The following is a 25,613-nucleotide window of genomic DNA, read 5'->3' on the forward strand; positions in this document are numbered from 1 at the left end:
GCTATTTGATTTGACAAATCTGCAAATCATGTTCCAAAGGGACTATTTTAAGGATTTTAATATCTAATTGCTTCAGGGAACCAATAGTGAGTTAAGTTTGTTCTCTCTCTCTCTCTCTCTCTCTCTCTCTCTCTCTCTCTCTCTCTCTCTCTCTCTCTCTCTCTCTCTCTCTCTCACACTGTATAAACTATTTTAACCAAAGCTTTTTGGATTTGATACCATCTGATTGAGTAACACACATTATTCAGATTTTTAATTGAGACCTGATAACACCTATTTCTATAAGATCAGGGGGGAGCTGCCACCTTATGATCTGATGACAGTTCTTATGCAAGTTTGCCAAATGCTGGCTTGTATCAAGGATGGTTGATATTGTGCAATAGTCAGTTTGTGACCTACTACAGTGAGAAAAAAAAAAACTTAAATTAACAGCAATACTGCGTGCATGTACCAGTATTATCAATACTGCGTGCATGTACCAGAATTATCAATACTGCATGCATGTACCAGAATTATCAATACTGCATGCATGTAACATAATTATCAATACTGCGTGCATGTACCAGAATTATCAATACTGCGTGCATGTAACATAATTATCAATACTGCGTGCATGTACCAGAATTATCAATACTACATGCATGTAACATAATTATCAAGGGGCAAATTGTCAGTTGGTTTGTTGACACCAAGAAATAATAAAAAATACATACAGTACATCTGACCTGCTGTGCATGTTAAAGCACACATATTTTCATTAGGAGTGATATAGGTATATATGTGGCCATACTGCACATACCTTACTTTCCAGTAGTCTGATACAGAAAATCACCTCAGTAATGCCTTCTTCTTGTTATTAACTAACTTGCCACATCCCTAGTAATGGTGTGTAATAACCTACAGTAGGAAGTGCACGAATACCAGACCACCTGAAAGTAAGTCATGCAAACTGATAGTTATAACCTGTTTTAGTATTACACATACAGTACCTTCTCTGAATATATGTGTTTATCATGTACTTTTTTAAACATATAGATCATCATAGTTAATTGAGGTGCAGTCAAGGTGTGTGGAAGAGTTTAATGAGCTATAACTCCTTTAGGCATAACAAAAGGGAATTACAATGAAAAACCTAGTTTAATATCACAGCAGACAGAAGCGTAATGCCATTTATATTCCATGTGATGCAAAAACTATGGCAATTGAAACTTTATGGTTGGTACGTATGTTAAATGATTCATGTGTTTTGCGTGCACACTGATTTGTAGCTACATATTTGTTAAGCACAGTGTTCACATATAGCACCAGAGGCATATAGCACCTGTTTCTGTTTTAATCTCCCCCTATCTATGGATTCAGCATGCTGGGGGATATATTGTTTAATTTCAGTATTTACTGTAATAGCTCCTCTTTTTTAGAAGAAGAAAGAATTAGTGTGATAGTTCTCTTAATACCTCAAATTAGATTTTAAATAAACATATAATTTTATTGATATAAATAATTTGGTTCTTGTTTTATATATATATATATATATATATATATATATATATATATATATATATATATATATATATATATATATATATATATATATCCAGTGAAGGCATTGCCCAGCCTGGAAACCTTTATTTTGTACATTTTGCTTTTTTGTTTTTCTTTTTATGTTTCAATCCCTTTGTTTTGGCCCTTGTGCCTTTTTATTTTTGTATCTATTTATAATAAAAGTATATTTTTTTGAACTGCAGTCTGTCTCAGGGCCTCTATCCACTCGCCAGTCTGCCACATTTGGTGTTAGCAGTGGGATAGCGCCACCTAGAGGCTCAGAGCAGTATTTTTTTTATTTTTTTTGAATTTTTGGGATAATTTTTTTTTTTTGAGAAATTTTTTTGGGAAAGAAGAGCAGACAGCGGCAAAGGCAGGACAAGCAGCAGCTGAAGAAATGTAAGCTGCTGCAGCCACCGCTGGAGGACCCGGCCAGCCTCTTCCCTTGGTGTTCCTGGTGCGGGAAGGAGGACCATCGTTGGCGGTCCTGCCCAGATGTGCCACTGGCAAACTGGTGTGGCCGGTGTGAGGAGGACGGCCACAACTGGGCAGGATGCCCCTACAACCAGGCCCAGGAAGAGGTGCAGTATTCACCCCGGGCATCAGGGGTCACCCCACTACCTCCAGCACCACCACCTTCACCACCGTCCCAGGAGATCTGAGACTGGTTGATGCGCCCTGAGGCAGACCTCGTCCACGATCTCCCCATAGTTATCAACACGCTGTGGCGTCGAGATCGGGAGAGGTGGGAACAGTGGGAGGAACAACACCACCCAGCGTCCTTCCCAGAGGTTGCCCTCATGGTGGTTAATTACCTGGCGGTAGACATGGGAGATGCCCCGGTCACTCCAATAAAGAGGGGTGAGCCGCCTTCCCAAGAGCCAGAGAGGGGTGAGGAGGAGCCGTCGCTCCCAGAGCCAGAGAGGGGTGAGGAGGAGCCGTCGCTCCCAGAGCCAGAGAGGGGTGAGGAGGTGCCGTCGCTCCCAGAGCCAGAGAGGGGTGAGGAGGTGCCGTCGCTCCCAGAGCCAGAGAGGGGTGAGGAGGTGTCGTCGCTCCCAGAGCCAGAGAGGGGTGAGGAGCTGCCGCCGCTCCCAGAGCCAGAAAGGGAGGAGCCGCCGCCACTCCCAGAGCCAGAGAGGGAGGAGCCGCCGATCTCAGATCCAGAGAGGGAAGAGCCGCTGCTCTCAGAGCCCAGAGGGTAGGAGCTGCCGCTCTCAGAGCCCAGAAGGGAGGAGCCGCCGCTTCCAGAGCCAGAGAGGGAGGAGATGCTGCTCTCAGAGCCCAGAGGGGAGGAGCTATGGCCCAAGATGCCTGCCTTTCACCGCCCAGGGATGCCATGCCCGGTCCGCTCAGGGATGACACAATCGCATCGCCTGGGGTTGGCTGCTGCTTCGCATCGCCTGGGGTTGCCTGCTGCTCCGCATTGCTTGGGACTGCTGGTGTCTCCTTTTTGTTTTCTAGGGTTGCCGAGGGTCCGCTGCCGTTGCCGCCTCCGCCACTAGAGGGAGCCGGGCCGCCTCTGCCACTAGAAGGAGCTGAGCCGCCCTCGCCGCCTCTGCCACTAGAGGAAGCCGGGCCGCTGTCGCCATACTACCTTGGAGATCCGGGGCCCCCTCAACCAATGAAGGCTTGGGGGCTCCGACATCAACCCCGTCCACCACCACCCACCATAACAGCCCACCCAAGGGACATAATTGGACTCTTGGGGGGAGGGGGGTGGGGTGGGTGGGGGGAAGAGGGGAGTTGGTCAATAGCAGCCGGTGTATGTTGTACATGGGGGGAGGTGTGTGGCAGAGCAAAGCTCTGCCCTTTTTAAATTGGCAGGGATGGGGTTAACTTTCCCTACCTGCCTGGGTTTATTATGTTCAGGTGGCTGGGGTTGATTAGTTGATTAGGTTAATTAACGATCAATCAGCGCCCAGCCACCTGACATAAAAGGAGGCCTCTGCTTCTCATTTAGGAGGAGGGAGCTGAGGAAGCAGGTTGGTGTTTGTTGGTTTTGGTTTGGTAAATTTGAATCCAGTGAAGGCATTGCCCAGCCTGGAAACCTTTATTTTGTACATTTTGCTTTTTTGTCTTTCTTTTTGTGTTTCAATCCCTTTGTTTTGGCCCTTGTGCCTTTTTATTTTTGTATCTATTTAAAATAAAAGTATATTTTTTTGAACTGCAGTCTGTCTCTGGGCCTCTATCCACTCTCCAGCCTGCCACAACCCTCTATATCAGTGAATATTTATTGGACCAAAATGCCTCATTAGCTCTCCCTCTATACCCTTTAGTAATTATTTTACTCTAAGCCTGTGAATTCCTTTCCATTTTGATTTCAAATGTTTCTAATCCATCTTCCTCTTGGCATGTTTAAGGACAGCTCAATTTTGTCATCACTCAGTGTCAAAACTTCCCATGGGGACATTTATATCCCTAATTAGGCTGTCGCTTTCAATTTCAGTTAAAGTGCTACACCCTGTCCATGGAACCTGTGGCCTCTCTCCCCCTGCTCCCTTGTGACCCGTCCTCTTTCAAACATTGCGTTTAACCCCCCATACAAGCAAGCTGTCAAGGAAATGCGAGGATGTGCTATTCAGCTAAGGTCTGTATTTAACCCTGTGTCCCCCTTTCTTCGTTATTTAGTTATTGATTTAAATTGTCTAGCTGGATTGTAGTCGTCAAGGAGGACACATTCCAGACAGTTTAGGAGCATTCATGCTGTACAAGCATTCCAGTTAACATCATCATAAATCATATTTACTGTACACTGCAAATGCAAGTTCTTGAAGAATCTTCAGATTACATTTTAGTTGCTCCCCCCACCCTTTTGTATATGATTTTTCCAATCGTTCTGAAGGACTCTTATTGCATTTATTCAAATATTGTGTTGTTTCTTTGCATTGATATGTCTGTGTTAAGTTTGATTATCAGTTCAGGAGCAGTTCTATTTACCTGCCATAGACATAGTAATGTAGGCTAGATCAGCCAGTTTCTGTATATGAGTAAGTGCCAGCACTCTAGCAGTGTATTACCAACGAAAACAAAAGGAAACTTGACCCTAAGTTACATATCACTAAATGGTGCTGGCTCTTATTTCTATAAAAACACTCTTCCTGATCTAGCTGGCAACTAAAACCAAAGATCATCTTGTTAACTTATATGAACTCTATTAAAAGCATGGCCGAGTTAGTCGTGCAATGAGGGATGTGCAGGTTCACGTCCTGGCTGTAGGAAATTGCCAGTCTTCGCTGGGGATTTCAGAGCAGCATTGCATTGGTTGTGGTGTTTCCGTGGGTTAGGGAGGCAAAACCGTCAAGGACTGTGTACCCATCGAGCTACAGTAGACTATACTGGTCAAGCGCCCGGTGAGAACAGACACCTGCAGGGCTGGCCTTTGTCCACCAGTGACCGGTAGCTCACTGACATCTGCTTTCGATTCCTGAGCGTAAAAGAAGAAACTGGTTTGGCCATGGGATCGGTGGACGCCCACTGAACAGTTCTCCTGAGCTGTGTGGGGAACTGCTGCTGTGAGGGAACATAACTGGACATAACCAGATGTATTTCTAAATAGTAAAAACAAACCTAATAAAGTTACCAAATCAGAAATTGACAACTCATATGAGGATTGTTTAAAGTCTGAAGTTATTTTTTTTTGTATCCATTTTGAGTTACAAATTATGTTTTTTCCTTTCTGACAGCAACAATGCTATTGAGGATATTGAGTAAATGTGTGTGCTACTCTCCTGTATGTTGCAGAATTCCATAACGTCTAATATTTAGTGGGGAGAGAATAGGCCAGAACATGAAGTGTAAAGAACAGATTGCAAAAATCTCACCTGATTGAGTCTTCTCTACAAAGACTCCGGAGGCTCCTTGTTCATGCAATAAATTGCATGTGATATTTACTCAGCTGCTAAGAAAATAGAAGCCACTTGAAATGGTATTTACCAAGCCACAGTGCAAATAACCATTTAATCTGAAAGAAGCCAATGCTCTATACCAGTCAGAGCACTGCCATATTTGAAAACACATTTTCACTTTCCAGCAGGCTTGGTTACAAAAACTGGCAACTTTCAGCTTTTGAGATTTTTATGTAACTGTACATGGAATGGAAAACTTTATCTATGAATTTTTAAATTACTAAATTTCACAGACTTAAAAAGGTCTGTAGAAAAAGTGTTGATTAATTTGTTTAAAAAGTTGATGGCAGAATATATGTGATCCTGTGAGAGCTAATGGAATCTTTAAGGCAAGTTTTACCCTTCAGGTAGCTTCAGGTTTTTTTTGTTTTTTTTTGCTGTTTGTCTCCAGATATACTCCACAACTAGAAGTCATGATCAACCTAACCACCACAATATATATATATATATATATATATATATATATATATATATATATATATATATATATATATATATATATATATATATGGAAGAGCCAGCCCCATCCAGTGTGCAGCTAATTTGGATGAAGTTTCCTTTGGCTTTGCTAGCATGCACTTATGCACTTTCCACTGTGTTTAATGCTACTATCATGTATTATGTACTTGCCATGTATTTAATGTATTATGATTTGTTGTTGTTGATTTATGATTGCTTGTTGTTGCTGCATCTTGTAAAATGCTTTGTGATGGTTGTCCACTATGAAATGCGCTATATAAAATAGATTGATTGATTGATGGGACCACACTGTACTATATACATATACTGTACTTTGACGTTCAGTGTGTAGGGACGAAAAATTAAATCAATCTCTAAGAGTCGATGATTAAGGAGGTAGTTTTTATTTTAGCAGATACCTGGAGAGATAACACTTCGGAGGCAATCTGTTAATGCTTATCTGCTGGTTATAATATTAATTAATCTAACAGTAGGGCAGTGGTCCTTTTCCTCCAATCCAAACCAGCCACAACCCAAAATGTCACATATCCTATACTGATAACATCTTGTTATTCACAACTGACACTCACACTAACAGGTAATTATAGCAATATTCCAAGGGAGAGCAGAAGCTCTAAAGCTCTCTAGAAGATGCCTTCCTCTTTTTCCTCTATGATTCAATTTCTTACAGGACATTAGAAAAGAACAAAAGTTTAGGACCTGTGTTATTTTATTCATTCATTCATTTGTAACAGGGCAGAGGCTGAGCATGTACCTGCGACCCTGCACCCCTCGAGTGGCGTCTTCACCACTATACATAGAGCCGGGCTCATCTGCATCCGTGCTTATAGAGCTTGTAACCTCACCCCATCTCACTGGCCAGGGGATGGAATCCATAACAGCAGTGTATGACACATCACTGCCCATTACATACAGCATGCAGTCTTAGTCAGTGCTTGAAATGGGGCGGTACTCACAGCTACGGAGTACCGACACTTCTCAATTTCAAATATTTCAGTCCCGCTACTTCTGAATTTAAAACATTTGAGTAGCACTTTGGCACTTATCACTGATTATCTGCCCGTTTTCTTTTCCGAAGTTTCTAGTTGTTACTTTGTTGTCCCAGCAGCAGGGAGCCAGACAGGGAGCTTAAGAGTACTATGAGTACCGCCACTTTTTCTTTTCCATTTAAAGCACTGGTGTTAGTTTTTAGTCTGAAGGCTGTATTGTGAAGATACAGAACCAGTGAACGCATGAGGAAATAGTGAGAGGCAAGGCTGCTAGAAGCAGTAGAAGAAAGATACACTTTTTTTCATGGAATAAGTACTTGCTTGACAATGTAGCCAGTACAATAGAGAGGCATTTGTGTAATACACAGTACCTGGGAGAGGCTGGTTCTGTAGGCTGATAGGAATGTCTAGTGATCAGCAATAACCTCAGTAAGAGCTTGATAACAGTAAAATTACATTCTGTAGCATTTGTTCTGCTGATCCAGATTAGTTGCCTGAATCACAAGAGGAGATCTAAGCAAACTCTACAATGTTGACTGTATAGATGTCTGGCCTTATGTTTCTGCAGTGAAAACCTGCAAAGCTCTCCAATGAGGTCTTGCTCTGTTTATTTTAAGTTCAAGTTCAAATCCTGTACAGAGTATCTATGAACTCAATAATCAATTTAATAAAACAATGATTGCCCATTTGTATTTTAATTCAGTTAATAGCATTGTATTGACATAATAACTAATTGTTACATACAGTTAAGACAAATACTCAGCCAAAGTACATGCAGTCACAAGTGGGCCTGGTCCTTTTGTGCAGTGGTTCCGGTGCTGCTTTGGTATTTATTTCAAGCTCCTCTGGTTCCCTCACCCTCGTTATCCACACCTGCACTCTTACACAGGTCCACTTCAACAAGTAATTTTCCCTGTAATGTTACCGCACCCTGTTTAAGGTGACAATGTCCCTCACCCTCATTATCCACACCTGCACTCTTGCACAGGTCCACTTCAACAAGTAATTTTCCCTGTAATGTTACCGCACGCTGTTTAAGGTGACAATGTTGAGTTCATATTCATTTATAGAGCATTCTATTTACTTGTGTTGTTCTGGATATTTTTCAGTACAGGCTCTATGAACTATCTATAAATAATTACATTATTAGCAACATAAATGTGTTAGAATTGTTCAGTAATTCTGCAGTCACCAAGCATCTGCTGTCATATGCATTAAATGTACATTGGTGTTCATATTTGGGGTCGGCAGAGGAGCTATTATTAGTATTCCTACTAAGAACTGTCATATTCTTGTGGGTTCTCATAATTGGGTGGTTCGAAAACCAATAGTACAGAAACACATTTTTGGAAGAAATTGACTATACAGTGCATTAACACCTTTTTTTTTTACAATTTGATGGTCTTGAAGTCCTAATGGAAGTGGATTGAACAAAAACAAGTGTGAAGAACAAGCTTAGTAGTGTTGTAAAACCAACATGTACGTTGCTGGGAACACCCCTATTATACCATGATTAACAGTGCTTGATTGTGCTTTACTATGCTTTTACCTCCCTTACGACTCTTACATTTACCATGGCATACCCCCATTTTTATTGTGTTTTCAATAATATCCTCCTCACCTTTACCCTTGCTAAGGTCTAGTTACTTCTTGGATTCTGCAGCAGGGTTGTGTATGTCATTATTCACACATCAGTAACTCCACATGTTTTCTACAGTTCTTCTCATTAGCATGCAAATACAGATATGGTTCTGTAGATATCTGTGATACAAAGCATGCAAAATGTAGCTTTCTCAGTGATCTCACACTTACAGAATAACCTTTGAGTTTTTATGTTCTTCTGAAACATACCGAGCCCCAGCTGTCTTTCTTCCTGCCTTGCTTTCTGTTCCCTTGGTGACCGGTGACCAGGAGTATTAAGAACAGTAATCCAACATGTTCAAAATGCCACTTCCTTTTTGAGCCTCTCCTCTTTAGAAATAATTGTTTTAACCTTTTTCCAATTAACTATCCCATTGGTACACTTCAGCTGCAACCTCTATGCATGTTATAGAGACAGAAGATGCATACATCTTTGATTGTTGTTTTAGATGATCACAATCTCTGATTTAATGTCATTTCTGTTTTGTTAAAAATGGGATTGGAAAAGCTCTGGTCACTTAATTAGTGACATCTTTTTATCATGGACCCCCATTCTTCGGCTTTGCCATGCTTTCTATAAGAGCCGTTCCACTCCAGCCAGCAAAGGTGTGCAAAGGCTACCTGCATAAGGCCGGCTGGAAAAACACGAACAGTTTCATGCATCCCAGTGCCGCAGATAGGAAGTGGCTATGAGCCAATCCCCCCCACACAAAAGATGAGGTCACCGAACCATGAATGAAAATATTAATGATAAAATATTGAAAAACTAATGAAAACACGGCCCATCCCCCGGAGCATGACTGCTGGGGGGGACGAGCCCAGCCGCATCCCGCACGACGCACCCTGCAGAACTAAATACATACTGCTCAGCACTCAGGTAAGAAAAAACCTCTACTCACATATATATATATATATATTTTTTTTTTTTTTTAGGGGGAAACCTCAGGGAATCCATGGCTAAGGGCAGCCCTTCCTCCAGGTTCAAAACAGTTGACTCCCGTTTCGGCTTCCCAGCGCTTGAGTGAGAAACAAAAGAAGCAACATGAGAGAATAATACACAGAGCTTTTATGTGCTTCATGATGATGTGTTGGTTGTGTGGTGTGATGGACTGGCCATTGTCCATCGATTGGTTATTACTCTTAATTCCATATCCTTCCCAGCTATTCATTCATTTGTGTGTTTAGCATTTCAGTTAATTGCAACATTACCGTTGGTGGTGGTGGCCATCTATCACCCTCCAAAACAAAACTCATTATTTATGAATGAGCTATCTGATTTACTATCATTTCTGTGTTCAAAGTACAACCGGCTTTTGACAATAGGTGATTTTAACATCCATGTTGATTCCCAGAACTGTTCTTTGGCCAGTTAGTTATTGTCTCTCTTGGATTTTTTTGGGTTAACTCAGCATGTAAATGTCCCAACCCATAATCTGGGTCATATCTTGGATTACTGAGGATGTTCTAATTACACCCCTGCTTACTGAACAACCTGACGTTTTGGAAGACATCGTAAACTCTTACAATACTACTATGCATAACATTCTTGACACTTTAGCACCAGAGTAAACACACATGGTTTTATATACTCGCTGCTCTCCCTGGTATAATGATCAGTTACATTCCATGAAAACAGGAGGACGTAAACTTGAACGCAGGCCTATATTCATTTTGTGTAATATGTAATTATGTAAGGTGTTTGATTTACTTAAAAATTGTAATTGCTTTGATAGTAGTCAGTCTGCTTTGAGTTCTTTTGCAAGAAGTTTTCACATTGTTTTTTTTTTCTGTTTTGTTTTTGATATTGCTTTTGAGGTCCGGACCAATACAAAACTCACATAAATCATATATTACAAACCCAGCATTGATGGTGAGTACACTTGGGGGTAGAAGGAATAAGAATGTGACACAAAAAGCCTCTGCCACCATAAAGCACATTAGCCAGTAGGTCAACAATACTTCCATTTACAGGACAATTTAGTTTTTTACATTTAGTTAAAAAAAAAAAAAAAAAAAAACCTTTTCATTATAATGAAGTTGAATGCATGGATGCTTTTAGCTATTTCAAAGCATGGTGTTTCATGTGTGGTTTGCAGTCGTGTATAAACATTTTTTATTATTATGTTGATTTGTTTGATTGAATTGTTGTTTATAGATGGGTGCTCGATTGAGACTTGCTGCCTGCTATGCTTGGTTGAGGGGAAGGGCAGCAAGTGATTGGCTGTGATGGTCCTCAATCAGCAGGTGGGTAAATTTACAGTATTATCATAAATCTCGAAAAACTACTCACTTCTAAATCTTTTGTAGTCATTTTTTTATTACTTTAGTATAAATACATGTTAATTTGGATTCATATGTTGTTTTTTTCTGACTTTAAGTGAACGAAAAGACACAAATTTGCCCGTTTTCTCATTGGAAATAGTGATATTATGAAATGTACCTGTCCTGGTCACAAAAGCAAAGTTTGTGGGGAATAATAGCCATTTTCTATACTTTTGAGGCATAAGCAATTAGGAAATAACACTTACTACCCAGGAACAATAAAAAAAAATAAAAAATTGTTACACGATGTAATAAAACCTGTGTGCCTGTGCCGGCGTTTCAACACCATGTCTGTTTCCTTGTTTGCTTGAACAGCGGCGACCCACACGCGTGACATGAGGAAGACCCTGTCACAGTACCCCAATGGAGATGTGTTCAAAAGATGTGATGATATGTGTTTAAGGTAGCCTTGTAAATGGCTCGTCAGCAAGAAATTACACTTGGGTGTGTCAGTTTTTTTTTTTTTTTTCATCAGCTGCCAGCAGTTGTTTGTTAGAGAAGGTGCCGTTGGTTAATTTAACCATCTTAAGAATATGCAACTTCAGATGACATTACCACTCACTCCCACTTCCTCTGCTAATCTTTATGAACTAACAGCGCATAGGAGGTTTGTGAATTTAGTCACCCAAGTACCACGGGATGTGCTAAACAGACAGATCGTTTAAAACAAGCAGAATAATATCTGCTGTTATTTCCCTTTTCCATGTTACAACAAACACCATACAACCGATTCCACCCAGGATGTTGATATTGTTGTCCTGTAGGGTTTTTAGGCAAGTGGCCAATCCTTATAAAATAGCTGCTCTGAGGCTGAGCCTGCTGGCGGGGTGTTTTGCTCTTCGTAGTGCCGGGATAGCGAGTCTCATTGTTGAGAGAAGTCTGCATTAGAAGTAGACGGTACTGAGTTTCCATCAGAGAAATGTATGAGATATTGTTGAGCAGAATCCGACAGGGAGGTTTCCTGATCTGAATTGGAGTTGGTTCATGCTGAAAATTAAAAGATCAAATTTTGCACAGAGAACAGGTCGCAGTGTATGCAAGAACTCAAAACACGAGAAGAGAAGGTGTGTGAGACTGGGGTTTAAATAGAAGGTTAATGATGATAGATGTTAATTAATTAACCTGCCCCGCTAGTATCCCCCCGAATTTTGCACTAAGGCTAACATTTAATTAAAAAGGAGGCATGCATACTCCCTTTATTTGAAATGAAATGATTGATAGTGTCTTCTATTCATCATTTAGAATAGCTGTTAAACCCTAGATAGTGCTGTGTAAGAGTTCCATTTATAAATATGCTTATTGATTCATTTATGAATGTAACGGTGCATGGAAGTTAAATATCTTGCAAGCATTTTAACTGGCGGTATCGTCAGCACAAATGGAGAAAATGACCAACAAAAAAAACAAAAACTGCATTCCCAAAAGCAGCCAACCAGTTGCTACACACTTGCCACAAGCAATACAGTCAAATTAGCATTGAAAGCAAAACCCAGTAGAAAACAGTAAAAACTCATCCAGAAGTCCTCTTTAATCCTAATTTTAAAGTGTTAGCGTTTTCAGGAAAAACATTCCTTGTTTCAGAAATGAACACTAAATCATCCCATTGCTAAATGCTAGTTATATGAATGCGTATTAAGAGAGCAGCATGTGATAAATGGAGCTGCCTATTTTTTAATACTAGGATTGGATCAGCTGTATAAACATTTCCCAAAAATGAGTATTATATTCATACCAGGCAGCATTATGCCGCTGACTGTGATTAATGTCCTGTTGTGGAGGCATTCAGGCTGTAGAGCTGATGCTGCGCAACAAATAGCTGTCAAACACTCAGCCAAAAGCTCTTTTATAAATACTGTTCAGTAGCTTAATAATCAATATGGTGTCATTTTGGAAAGGCAACCTGAAATGACCTTGAACAATTGAGCTGCAAGTACAGGGTGTTCTACTTTATAACCAATGATGTGATTCTCAGTCACTTGCCTGGTCAAAGCATATTCCTCTGTGCTGTTATTGCAGCATTTTATTTCAGAAAGGCTTTCCTTTTTTTCCATGATAAATATTACAATCTTTTGAATTACTGAGCTGCTGTAATTTACTGTAGACATCTGTGCATGTAGATAGTCTGGGCTTGCCTCGATTCTCAGAACACAGAAGTGAGTCAGACTGTAGATGGATGCCAAGAAGCTGTGCAGTGACTGTAATTCATTCAGGATCATACACTGCTGCATTTTATCTCTTCGTATTTATATATTGTGTAATTAGTAATAGCAGCAATAGAATTCTGTTCTCTTCTTTCTGCCTCCTTTAAAGGTTGCATTTGTGATGATAGAGCCCAAGTTAATTAAAGATGATTGCTAGATATTTCCTTTTTTTAAAAAAAAAAATCTATTTGGTCCCAAAGTCTCCCTGGTAAAGGCATGACTGCATGGTGTGCAGGGCGAGTCATGTCATGCTGTGCATTCCAGAGGGAGCTTTGGCATAGCCACAGTTTAGGGAGGCAACATTAGCAGGAACTATTTCTCTTCATTGAGCTACATTAGACCCTGCTGCCAGGCGCCTGGTGATCTCAAATCCTTTGTCCTCCAGTGGCTGGTTGCTCGCCAGCATCCATTCTTAAGAACATAAGAATATAAGAAAATGTACAAATGAGAAGAGGCTATTCAGCCCATCTTGCTCGATTGGTTGTTAGTAGCTTATTGATCCCAGAATCTCATCAAACAGCTTCTTGAAGGATCCCAGGGTGTCAGCTTCAGCAACATTACTGGGGAGTTGGTTCCAGACCCTCACAATTCTCTATGTAAAAAAGTGCCTCTTATTTTCTGTTCTGAATGTATCTTTGTCTAATCTCCATTTGTGACCCCTTGGTCCTTGTTTCTTTTTTCAGGTTGAAAAAGTCCCTTGGGTTGACATTGTCAATACCTTTTCGAATTTTGAATGCTTGAATTAGGTTGCCATGTAGGCTTCTTTGTTCAAGACTGAATAGATTAAATTCTTTTAGCCTGTCTGAATATGTCATGCCTTTTAAACCCGGAATAATTCTGGTCGCTCTTCTTTGCACTCTTTCTAGGAAGCAATGTCCTTTTTGAAGTGAGGTGACCAGAACTGAACACAATATTCAAGATGAGGTCTTACTAATGCATTGTACAGTTTTAACATTACTTCCCTTGATTTAAATTCAACACTTTTCACAATATATCCAAGCATCTTCTTGGCCTTTTTTATAGCTTCCCCACATTGTCTAAATGAAGACATTTCTGAGTCAACATAAACCCTTAGATCTTTTTCATAGGTTCCTTCTTCAATTTCAGTATCTCCCAAATGATATTTAAAATGCTCATTTTTATTGCCTGCATGCAGTACCTTACACGTTTCTCTATTAAATGTCATTTGCCATGTGTCTGCCCAGTTCTGAATCTTGTCTAGATCATTTTGAATGACCTCTGCTGCTGCAACAGTATTTGCCACTCCTCCTATTTTGATGTCATCTGCAAATTTAACAAGTTTGCTTACTATATCAGAATTTAAGTTATTAATGTAGATTAGGAAGAGCAGAGGACCTAATACTGATCCCTGTGGTACTTCACTGGTTACCTCATTCCATTTTGAGGTTTCTCCTGTAATCAGTACTTTTTGTTTTCTACATGTTAACCACTCCCTAATCCATGTACATGCATTTCCTTGAATCCCTACTGCGTTCAGTTTGAGAATGAATCTTTTATGCAGCACTTTGTCAAAAGCTTTCTGGAAATCTAAATAAACCATGTCATATGTTTTGTAATTATCCAATGATCTCCCTTTTCTAAAACCATGTTGACTGTCTCCCAGGATACTGTTACCATATAGGTAATTTTCCATTTTGGATCTTATAATAATTTCCATAAGTTTACATATAATATAAGTCAGGCTTATTGGTCTGTAGTTACCTGGTTCAGTTTTGTTTCCCTTTTTGTGGATCGGTATTACGTTTGCAATTCCCCAGTCTGTCGGTACAACCCCTGTGTCAAGAGACTGTTGCATGATCTTGGTTAGCGGTTTGTAAATAACTTCTTTCATTTCTTTGAGTACTATTGGGAGGATCTCATCCGGCCCAGGGGATTTGTTTATTTTAAGACCTCCTAGTCCCTTTAACACTTCTGCCTCGGTTATGCTAAATTTATTTAAAACTGGATAGGAACAGGTTGACATGTGGGGCATGTTGTCCATATCCTCCTTTGTAAAAAAAAAAACCTGTGAAAAGTAATCATTTATTGCTATTTTTTTTCTTCCTCTATGCTTTTGCCATTTGTATCTCCTAATTTTAACCTCCTCTTTGAATGTTCTCTTGCTGTTGTAATACTGGAAAAATGTTTTGGATTGGTTTTAGCCCCCTTAGCAATGTTCATTTCTATCTCTTTCTTGGCCTTTTTAACTTCCTTTTTGACTTGTGTTTGCAGTTCCGAGTACTCTTTCTGTATACTTTGTTTCTCGTCCCTTTTAAATACTCTGTAAAGTGCCTTTTTTCGCTGATTTTTTCTTTTTTAATTGATCTATTAAACCATTTTGGCAATTTTGTTTTAGATTTAGATTTGTCTACTTTTGGGATGTAATTGTTTTGCGCCTCGAGTACTATATTTAAAAACCTTTTTCTATAGATGTTTTCTCTATTTTACTCCAATCTACTTCTGCTAGTCTCTGTTTTATGCATTCATAGTTTGCCTTTATAAAATTGTTAACCTTAGCTTTAGTCATTATATTTTGGGTTTGAGTTTGCCAGTGGTTCTCTGACCTCTGTTTTAGTTGTTCTGTTTTCGTTATTTGAAAAGACATGCCTCTCCTCTAGTCCTTGACACATTGCATAGAAAGCAGTCATTTGTCATTTCCACCATTTCAATTCCGCCCGTCGTGCTCCCCACTGGGTTTTCCCATTTTATATGTAGGAAGTTGAAATCCCCCATTAGTATGGCTTTTCCTTTGCAACATGCATTTCTAATGTTATTGTATAACAGATTATTTTCATTGGCATCTGAATTTGGCGGTATATTGGACGGTCTATAGCATGCTCCTATTATTTTTGTGGGTTTTTTTTGTGTGCTTTAGAATGCATAGGTTATGTCAAGATATTAACCTTGTCTTAAAAAAAAAAACAGACTACTGCATGAACCAGGCAAAAACAAATTGTACAAGGAGAGGATAGCCATGTTTATACTCAAGCAAGCCTTTATGTTGTCAAATTGACAACATACTGTGGCAATGTGTCCTGCCCCTGTGTGTATTTTATGTTTATATGTTGCGGGTGGTGTATTAATGTTGGTGTATATGTATTGGCTCACAGAATATAATATGAAGTTATGTAGCACAAGTGTTATAAAATGTATGTTTGTATTTAGACGCGAGGATGGCACAATCACTTCACGTGCAGATTAAAAGAGGTATGGAAGCATGGGAAGTGCACAAAGTAGTTCACCTGAGATGCCAACTGAATGATTGATTAGCAATCCAATGTCAGTACACCTGCATACAAGGGTGAATGTTTCACACACTCAGAGAGTGGAGAACAGGTGTGGAAAGGAGAACATCATAATAATAATAATAATAATAATAATAATAATAATAATAATAATAATAATAATAATAATAATAATAATAATATTAAAATAACAAATGCTACTCTAAGTGCTAAGTCTTCTCGCACGATACTTGTTTAGTGTTCATCCACTGTGTTTGTCTGTCTGTTTTGGACACTGTGTTGTTTTGTTTTGTTAAGTGTTTTGTTTTGTGTTCAAACCATTTATTTTATTCACTTATTGTTCACAATAATAAAAGCGCAAGCAGCACATTCACTACCCCAGTCTGCTGTGGATTTGTCTTCCTTTCACTCACCATTTCAATTCACTCGCAGTGCTGTGTGTTTCTTCCGGGTCTAACGTCACCACTCTGGCCAGCTTGCTACACACACCCATGACATTAACCTATAATATACGCAGCCTGGCCATTTGTTAGGACCTGTCTACCTGATTGGATTATGCATCATCCTGAATTAGGTTTGAAATGTGATTACTGCAGCACTACGTAGCTGCTGTAGTTTAATTAAGTCTGTTAGAAGATTGGGTTTACCCAACAACAAAGCACTTGATGGTTTCTTTCAAGACATTCCACTGTTCCAGAATTGTTCGAGAATGGATTGAGGAGCATGACAAAGACTCCAGGCAACTTCTATAGCCACCACAATCCAATCTGGGATGAACTTGAATGGCATCGCAATCCTCTACCCACCTCTCTGCAACAACTGCCTGACATATTAATGACAGAATGGATTACACCTTCCAGACCCTTGTGGTGTCTATGGCACATTATATCAATCTATTATTATAGAAATAAAAATAAAAATACAATACATTGTGCTATCCATCTATACATGAATTCTGAGTCGAATTTCCTGTCATTTGAGTTTTGCTGGCAGAGGGCAAGCAGTCAGTCAGACGATTGATTTTACTGCATGAAATGACATAACTCATGCATGCAGTGAGGTGTTGTGATGGGGTGCCCACCCCTTTTGTGTATTTTATTTATTTATTTATTCATTTATTATTATTATTATTATTATTATTATTATTATTATTATTATTATTATTATATTATTAGTAGTAGTAGTAGTAGTAGTAGTAGTATTAGTATTATTTATTATTATTATTATTATTATTATATATTTTGTTTAAGTGAGAATGGACTGAAAGCCGTCCGACATGATTATTTATTATTTGAGATGATGACGAAAAGCCGTGCATTTGTGTTCTGTTTATTTATTTAAAAACCTTGTGCAGAAGGTGACCAACTCCCAAGTTAATAAATTGATTAATTGTTGCTAATTGGGAGATGGTCCCCTGTATAAAAACCTGCAGCTTTCTGCGCTTGGAGAAGAGAGTTTAGGAGAGAATTAACCAGAGTAAGAGCGAATACTACCAGCTAGCAAACCATGGTACTCATTGTTATAATACAAATTATAGTTTGTTTTTGTTACTTTGGCCTTGGTGCCCTTTTGTTTATTAGTATGTTTTTGTTCAATTATTTATTTTGTTTATTAAATAAAATGTTGAGCGCCAATGAGCTCTGTTTCAGCCCATATCTTTTGCTGTTGCACTTCTTCCTGATCTGTGACATCACTACACGCCTGTGCACTGCAACCACTCTGCCACATATGGTGTCCTCCGTGGGATAAACGCATCCAGGAGCTGGACCAGGAAGGGACAAAGTGTGATTTTTTATTCATTTTTTTTAAAAAGTTTTCATTGAAAAAAAATTGTCTAGAAGGAAGACCAGGAAGTGAATGAGGTGAACCAGCCATCGCCGGTGTGCCCCTCTGTGACCAAAAACATTGGTTCGCCAACTGTCCCTTCCGCCATTATGAGGAGGTGCATGACTGCCCAGAACAGGCGCCAGAGGATGATGGCTGGGAGGCCTTTGTGAGGAACCTTGCAGTGGATTTGTGCCCCGGCTGTGTGCCGGGGTATGAAGAGGAGGAACTAGCTCCCAAGTGGGAGGAGCCCGAGTGTCCTGTGCCCAGAATGGGGAATCACGAGCGTCCATCGCCTTATTCATGTCATTTCGATTACAGTACACCTGTATGTAAATGCATAGCTTCGGTTGTGTATATGCGCTTTATTATGTATGCAATATAAACAAGCATTTGATACTTATTTACATTGTTTCAGTTGTACACTTTTGTATGTTCATGATATACTTTTTGTTTGCACTTTATGTAATATTGCTGTATATAAATATATTTCTGTTCAAATGTCAACGTTTTGGTTGTGTAGATGCTTTATATGACGTTACTGAATAAAACTATGACTTATATTCATGTCCTTTCATTATAATAGCTGTGTTGTTTTTAATACGTAGATAATATTAACCAGTCTTGGTTATTGGTTGTAAGAAAGTTTAGCGGTGGTCCAAAATGGCACAGAATGCATCTGAGAGCTTCGTGGCGGGCTGTCCCAGGCATCCAAGCTTCCCCCAGACGTCCTCCAGCCAAAAGGCTGGTTTTGCCCCAGTAGTTTCAGTCAATACAATATAGTACAGTTTTGGTAAAACACAGTCCTTCACACAGAAACCACATTGTGTGTACTAATGTATTCCATCTTTACACTTTCTGCATACAGTTACAGCAAAGAATATGTCATGTGTCCCTGCAGATACATGTCCCAGCCAGAGTCATATCAAATCAAGTCATATCAAGTCAAATGCAGGTCTCCTTATATTTCTGGATGAAGTAAAAAAAAGCATAAATCATCCAAGAGGACAGGTTATGAATATTAATTGCTAGTCAAGGGCAGGTAAATGCCTTAAGTTTTAATGTAGTTCTTCTGGAGAGAAAGTGACACGCTAATAGTTAAATACAATTTATGATGCTTCTCCCGTGTGCATTTTACTTTCTAAATGTGTCGCTCATATGCAAGAAATGTTCCCTAAGAGGGAATAAATTTTGCAGCACAGTTTGCCGTGAAGCAAAAAGCAACACTTGCTAATAAGGGCTGGAATAGTTTGTAGGGTTTTCTACTTTGTTTCTATGGGTTGGCTGTCATCCTTAGCAGGGTAGAAGTGATGAAGGCTAAGCAGAGTGGGAAAAGGAGTTTTAGAAAACGTTGCCTAATCCACATGTAACCGTGCCATGGTTTAAAGACAGTATAAGAGGCATCATGATCCAATTTTTAACAACCGTCCAATCTAGTTACAGTCAAACCAGATTAATATCACTCACTCTGAGCTCTATCCCCAAACTGCAATGTCCTGGACATGTGAGAATGGGAGTCAATGGGGACAAGTGCCTGAAAACATCACCGTTATTATCATTTCACTCTGGTTCATATCATACACATTTAAGTCATTTTTTAAAGATGCAGCAAAACCCTTTTGTAATGGGGGAGTTCTGTGTTAACTCTTCTGGTGTATTCATAGTGCTGCAGGAAGAGTGCAGCAACAGTACAATATCAGCCTGTCGTTCATGACAGTGACATGGAAAGGTGGGAGAGAACGTGTGGGTTTTCCCTCTCTCTGAGTGGCTGAGAGGTGGGTCTTGGGGGGATTGCTAGTCCTATCCAAAATAACATTCTGCTGTTTCCTCAGGACTGCTCTGCTAGGACGTGCTGAGCTTGTGGAAGCGCTGGTCCAGGACTGAGAACAGCCAGGAGAAAGCAACCATAGAGAAATGAGAAACAATAAAACAAACAGAGAGACATAGGGGTAGCGGGAAACCTTGGGCAGACCCCAAAAGTATTGTGCATAGCAGGCTGGGGGAGCCGTGAGTGTAGGTCGGTGACCCTGGTCGTGCGGGTAGCGATGACCGGGGTAACGCTGCCAAGTGCAGCACCTTCTATTTGTAGTTTTATTACTGTGTTTTATTTTCCCCTTTTCTTTCGCCTTTTGTTTTCATTATTATTTTGAGCACCTGCGAGTTCACCTGCAGTTGATTTGTTTACCGGCATTGGTAACAACAGCGCCCTCTGCGGGCTAAAACCAATCACCGACCAAAGAGATTGTATTAATAAAACTGGCCACCTGTACAGTGTTTTTAGTACACCTTTCTGTCTCCTGTGTGTCAGTGAATCACCCACCACCCTTCCACAGAGACATCAGCCCAGTGCTTGCAAATGCACAAAACGTCTCTGTTAAATGCTGTTCTGGTGCTAGAGTCCTTGATGTTGCTGCAAAATTGGAAGATCTGGTTGGAAAAGTCTCTGGGTTGATTGTTCATGTGGGCATAAATGATATTCAATTTAAGAAATCTGAGATTCTCAAGGATAATTTTAAATAACTCTCTTTAAAAGCAAAACAATTATGTAACAATATATTTATCTCTGGTCCTCTTCCCATGGTTAGGAGGGGATATGAAGCCTTTAGTAGACTCTTTTCTTTAAATTGCTAGCTAGCTAAATGGTGTGCCTCTGAGAATCTAGTCTTCATCAATAACTGAGATAGCTTTTGGGAGAGACCTGGGTTCTTTAAAAGAGATGGTCTTCACCCAAACAGAAAAGGCTCATTTTTACTAACACAAAATATAGAGAATTACTGTAAAAATGCATGATTTATTATATTGCCTAGAGGTGCCCCAATTAATTCACCATCTAAATATAATATTGAGATAATATCAGTCTTTCGCTGTAAACTACCAACTTCTTCAAGAGTGTCTTGTACTGCAAATCTAATCAAAATTAAAACCTCAACAAGGGGCAATTCCAGTAGTCCGACACTAACCTCTCTCAAGTTAACGTTATTCAATACAAGATCTTTTGGTAACAAGTCTCTGTTAATTAACAATTTCATTTTGGAAACAAAGTTGGATATTCTAATGTTAGTTAAAACACAATGATAATATACCACTAGTAAAGGCTTGTCCATCTGGTTTCTCATTTTATCAGAAAGCACACACTACAGGTCGGGGCAGCGGCCTTGCTACAATATTTGGGAATGAGTTTAACCTTATTCATAAAGATGTAGATGGATACTTTTCATTTGAAATTCTATCTTTTGCAGTTAGTTGTCCTACTACAATTTATGTTGTTGTTCTTTACTGCCCTCCCAAACCCAACTCTCTGTTCTTGTCTGAGTTTGGCGAACTCTCATTGATGCCCGCTGTTAATCATGATAGATTTGCGGTTCTAGGTGACTTCGATGTGCATGTTGACGTGGAAAGGAGTTTGCTCGAGTCTGTTGGTTATGCTCAGAATTTATCTATCAGTGATTTTGCAATCTCGGACCATTTTGCTATTATTATGGAACTGGTAATACCTAGCCAAATAAAACCTCTAGAACACTATTAAAACTCGTTCCCTTAATTCTTCCACTACTGAAAAATTCTTGGAAGCTTTATCCACTTCAGCACCGATTCACTCAGGATCAGTCAATGTATTGGTGAACAGCTACAACTCCACCCTTTGTAGCATCTTAGATACTGTGTGACCTCTTAAAACAAAAAGGTAGCTTTCAAAAGATCATCCCTGTGGTTCAGTGATACAGCTTGAAAGCTTAGACAGGCATGACGTAAGCTAGAAGCTAAATATAAAAATACCAAATTACAGGTTTATTTTGCCTGATTAAATATAAGGCTGCTCTGTCTTTAGCTAGATTCACATATTACTCAACTTTGACAGAAATGAATACAAATAATCCTCGCTTTCTCTTTGAAACAATTGCAAAACTAACAAATAAACAGGAGTCCACCATAAATACCCAACTACCAACAGGCTGTGATTACTTCATTGATCATTTTAGCAATAAAATTATTAATATAATAAATCAGATATCAAATAGCATACTCAACCTAGATTAAACATTCTGCTATACTGGTAAAACTAGTTACCCAGACCATGCTAAAGCAGATCAAACCTTTACATCTTCTGCTCTTATTAACCAACGTGATCTAACAGATTTAGTTAATAGGACAAAATCAACTTCATGTGCGCTTGATCCTATTCCCACTAAATTATGTAAAGAAGTATTTTCTAAAATAGATATCATGGTTTTAAGTATTATTAAAGGTTCCCTGTCACCCGGTACTGTCCCCAACTCATTTAAAGCCTGTAATAAAGCCTCTGCTTAAAAAAACAACCCTAGATCAAAATGTTTTAATAATTTTAGACCTGTCTCAAACCTCCCCTTTTTATCCAAAGTTCTAGAGAGAGCAATGGTTAAACAACTGAACACATTCCTTGCGGTACATAATATAAATTAAAAATTTCAGTCAGGCTTTCAACCTGGACACTGTACTGAGTCTGCTGTTATCAGAGTGGAAAATGATGTGCTGTTGTCTTCTGACAAGGGTTCACCCTCTGTTCTTATTCTTCTGGATTTAAGTGTGGCTTTTGATACCATTGACCATTTAATTCTGATTGCACATCTTGAAAATGTTGTTGGACTGTCAGGTAGTGTCTTGAGATGGTTTAAATCGTGTTTTTCAAATAGGTTTCAATATGTTAAAATTGATGAAGATTCCTGTGCTTTATCCGAAGTTAAATGTGGTGTTCCACAAAGCTCCGTTCTTGGGCCAATGCTGTTCTCCCTCGACGTGCCACCTTTGGGTGATGTTGTCCGGAGACACGTCGTCAATTTCCATGGCTATGCAGAAGACACTCAGTTATATTTATCCCTTAATCCAGGGGACACCTCAACTGCAATTATCCTTACTGTCTGTCTTGCAGATATTAAACTATGGCTGTCAAAAAATATTTATTATTAAACTCTGATAAAACAGAGGTAATGCTATTGGGATCAAAAAATCAATTAAACAATACAAATTCGGATGCTTTTGCAGTTGACAGCTTTCAATTCAGGTTGAGGTCTGAAAAGAGAACTCTGGATGTAATCTTTGACCCATAAAACAAAGTATCATTTTTTTTATTAAAGAAATATTGTTAAGCTAAGGTACTTTCTCTCCATGCAAGATACAGAGATTGTGATGCGTGCTTTTATAACATCCAGGCTAGATTACTGCAATGCTCTGTTCTCTGGTATTCCCAGATCAATTTTATCTCGACTGCAGCTTGTGCAGAATGCAGCTGCCAAGGTCCTAACAAGAAGTACGAGATATGATCAAATTACCCCGGTACTGGCAGCCCTACATTGGCTCCCTGTAAAGTTCAGGGTTGATTTTAAGGTTATGCTTATTACATACAAAGCATTAAATGGTTTAGCTCCCTCATATTTAAATTTTATTTTATCCCATACAAACCTATACGACCACTGCGATCCCAGGATGCAGGACTGCTTAATGTCCCTAATTTTTCAAAAGAACACAGATGGTATAAAACATTCAAGCAATACGATTAATCATTGTTATGAGGCTGTCTGGATAGAATCACCACCACAATTAAAAATGAAATACATTTACTGCTGAATCAATTCACACTTACTGTACACGTCAAATACATTGCAGTTTAGAGAGGTGAGTTAAAAAAACCTGACTTACCTTAAAGTGTCCCGAGATTCTGGAGCCTCCTGACAACCCTATCTGAGAGCTATGAGGAAAAAATGACAGTGATGAGTGACCTCAATTTCCCTGCAAAATAAAACCCACATTGATTTAAATGGACTGTGTGTGTAACACATATAAAATAGGCTACGGAATAGTTTGAAAAATATTTTAATAAAACACAGTAGTTCCCAAATGAATCAATTTGTATTGGCACATTACAATAACGTAATTTAATTTAATTTACTAAAGCCTATTGTTCAACAACGTCTTGCACATCTGACAGTTGTAAAGTTAAAAAAAAAAGTAAAAAAAAAAACATATATATATATATATACACACACACACACACACACACACACACACACACACACACACACACATATATATATATATATATATATATATATATATATATATATATATATATATATATATATATATATATATATATATATATATATCTCTAGAACACGTTTGACAAACAGCACAAAAGTCTACAACATTTTGCCGTTATTATATATTACATGTTTGCTGCATAAACTTTACTCCGTGAAAAGTGTGATGTGAATGTGCTTTTGCATACGGGGGTATGTTTGCATTCAGCAGCTGCATGACTGTTTAGTGCGTGCACCACCAGTAATTTAGAGTCGAGAGTTGCAACAGAGTTCATCAAATGTGTTCTTGTTAAATACAACAGTTATGTTCAATGCCAAATTCGTGTTTTTTAGTTAAATAAGAACTGCACACATTGGAGGGATGTATTAAAATGGATGTGCGTCTAGGCAGATCCAGTTCGAATCCAGAGTTCATCGAATCCAAAGTATTCAGCCGAATCCGAGCCCTGCTCAAAAAGTAGGTATTCGGGTCGAATCCGAAACCCAATCCTGGATTCGGTGCATCCCTATAAAAATGCAGTGTAAAAACTGCTAATCTCGGCACAGATCATATCAGACTATCTGCATGATTGAATTCAAATTGGCAATGAATAATTAAGTACTAATTTCCATAAGATGGTTTGCTGTACATTATCGGCTTTAGAACTGTCCCCAGATGTAGTGTTCTCTTAGAAATTGAATTAATAACCTGCCAAAGGTTAATGGAAATAAAGAAAACTAAGGATCATATAATGCTATTTGTGTATATTAAATAAGTGTTATGGTCAAGTAGTTAAAAAAAAAAAAATTAAAAGGGAACAATTTCACAATTGTTTTTTTTTTTAATGTTCAGTGTCAAAGCTAGAGATATTACATTGAATTAATAAAGTGCCAAGTTAAAGCAGTTGAAATGATTATGCTTTTAAACACAGTACAGTACATTACTCTAACTCACTGATTGTGGGTGTTTACTCCAGGCTTTATTAACTCCTATTTTTTGAACAAGGTAAAATACCTTTTAATTTTACAAAACTACAACCAAGCAGCCAGGTAATACATGTCAAGTCCTCAAACACTCAATGGGTTTGTTTCTGTTTTTGTAACAACAACATGATTGTTTATCATTTCAAAAATAGGAGTTCATAAAAGAAAATAGGAAACACTTTGAAAATGTGGCCTGCATCTCTTAGGTGTCCCAGATGAGCTCATCTGGTAAAGGCACCACCATGTGATGTGCAGGTTGACTTATACATTCAGGGGAGAGCAAGTTTGCATCCTGGCTATGCAAAGTGGGTGATTTTCTCTGGGTATTCCACAATGCGTCTCACTGACTCTGTTACTTCCGCAAGTTAGGGAGGCATAGTCACATCACTGTTCAACAATGGCCCCCACTGACTAGCATTCGCTGTCAAGT

This window comes from Polyodon spathula, chromosome 33 (assembly GCF_017654505.1).
Source record: "Polyodon spathula isolate WHYD16114869_AA chromosome 33, ASM1765450v1, whole genome shotgun sequence".
Taxonomy (NCBI): Eukaryota; Metazoa; Chordata; class Actinopteri; order Acipenseriformes; family Polyodontidae; genus Polyodon; species Polyodon spathula.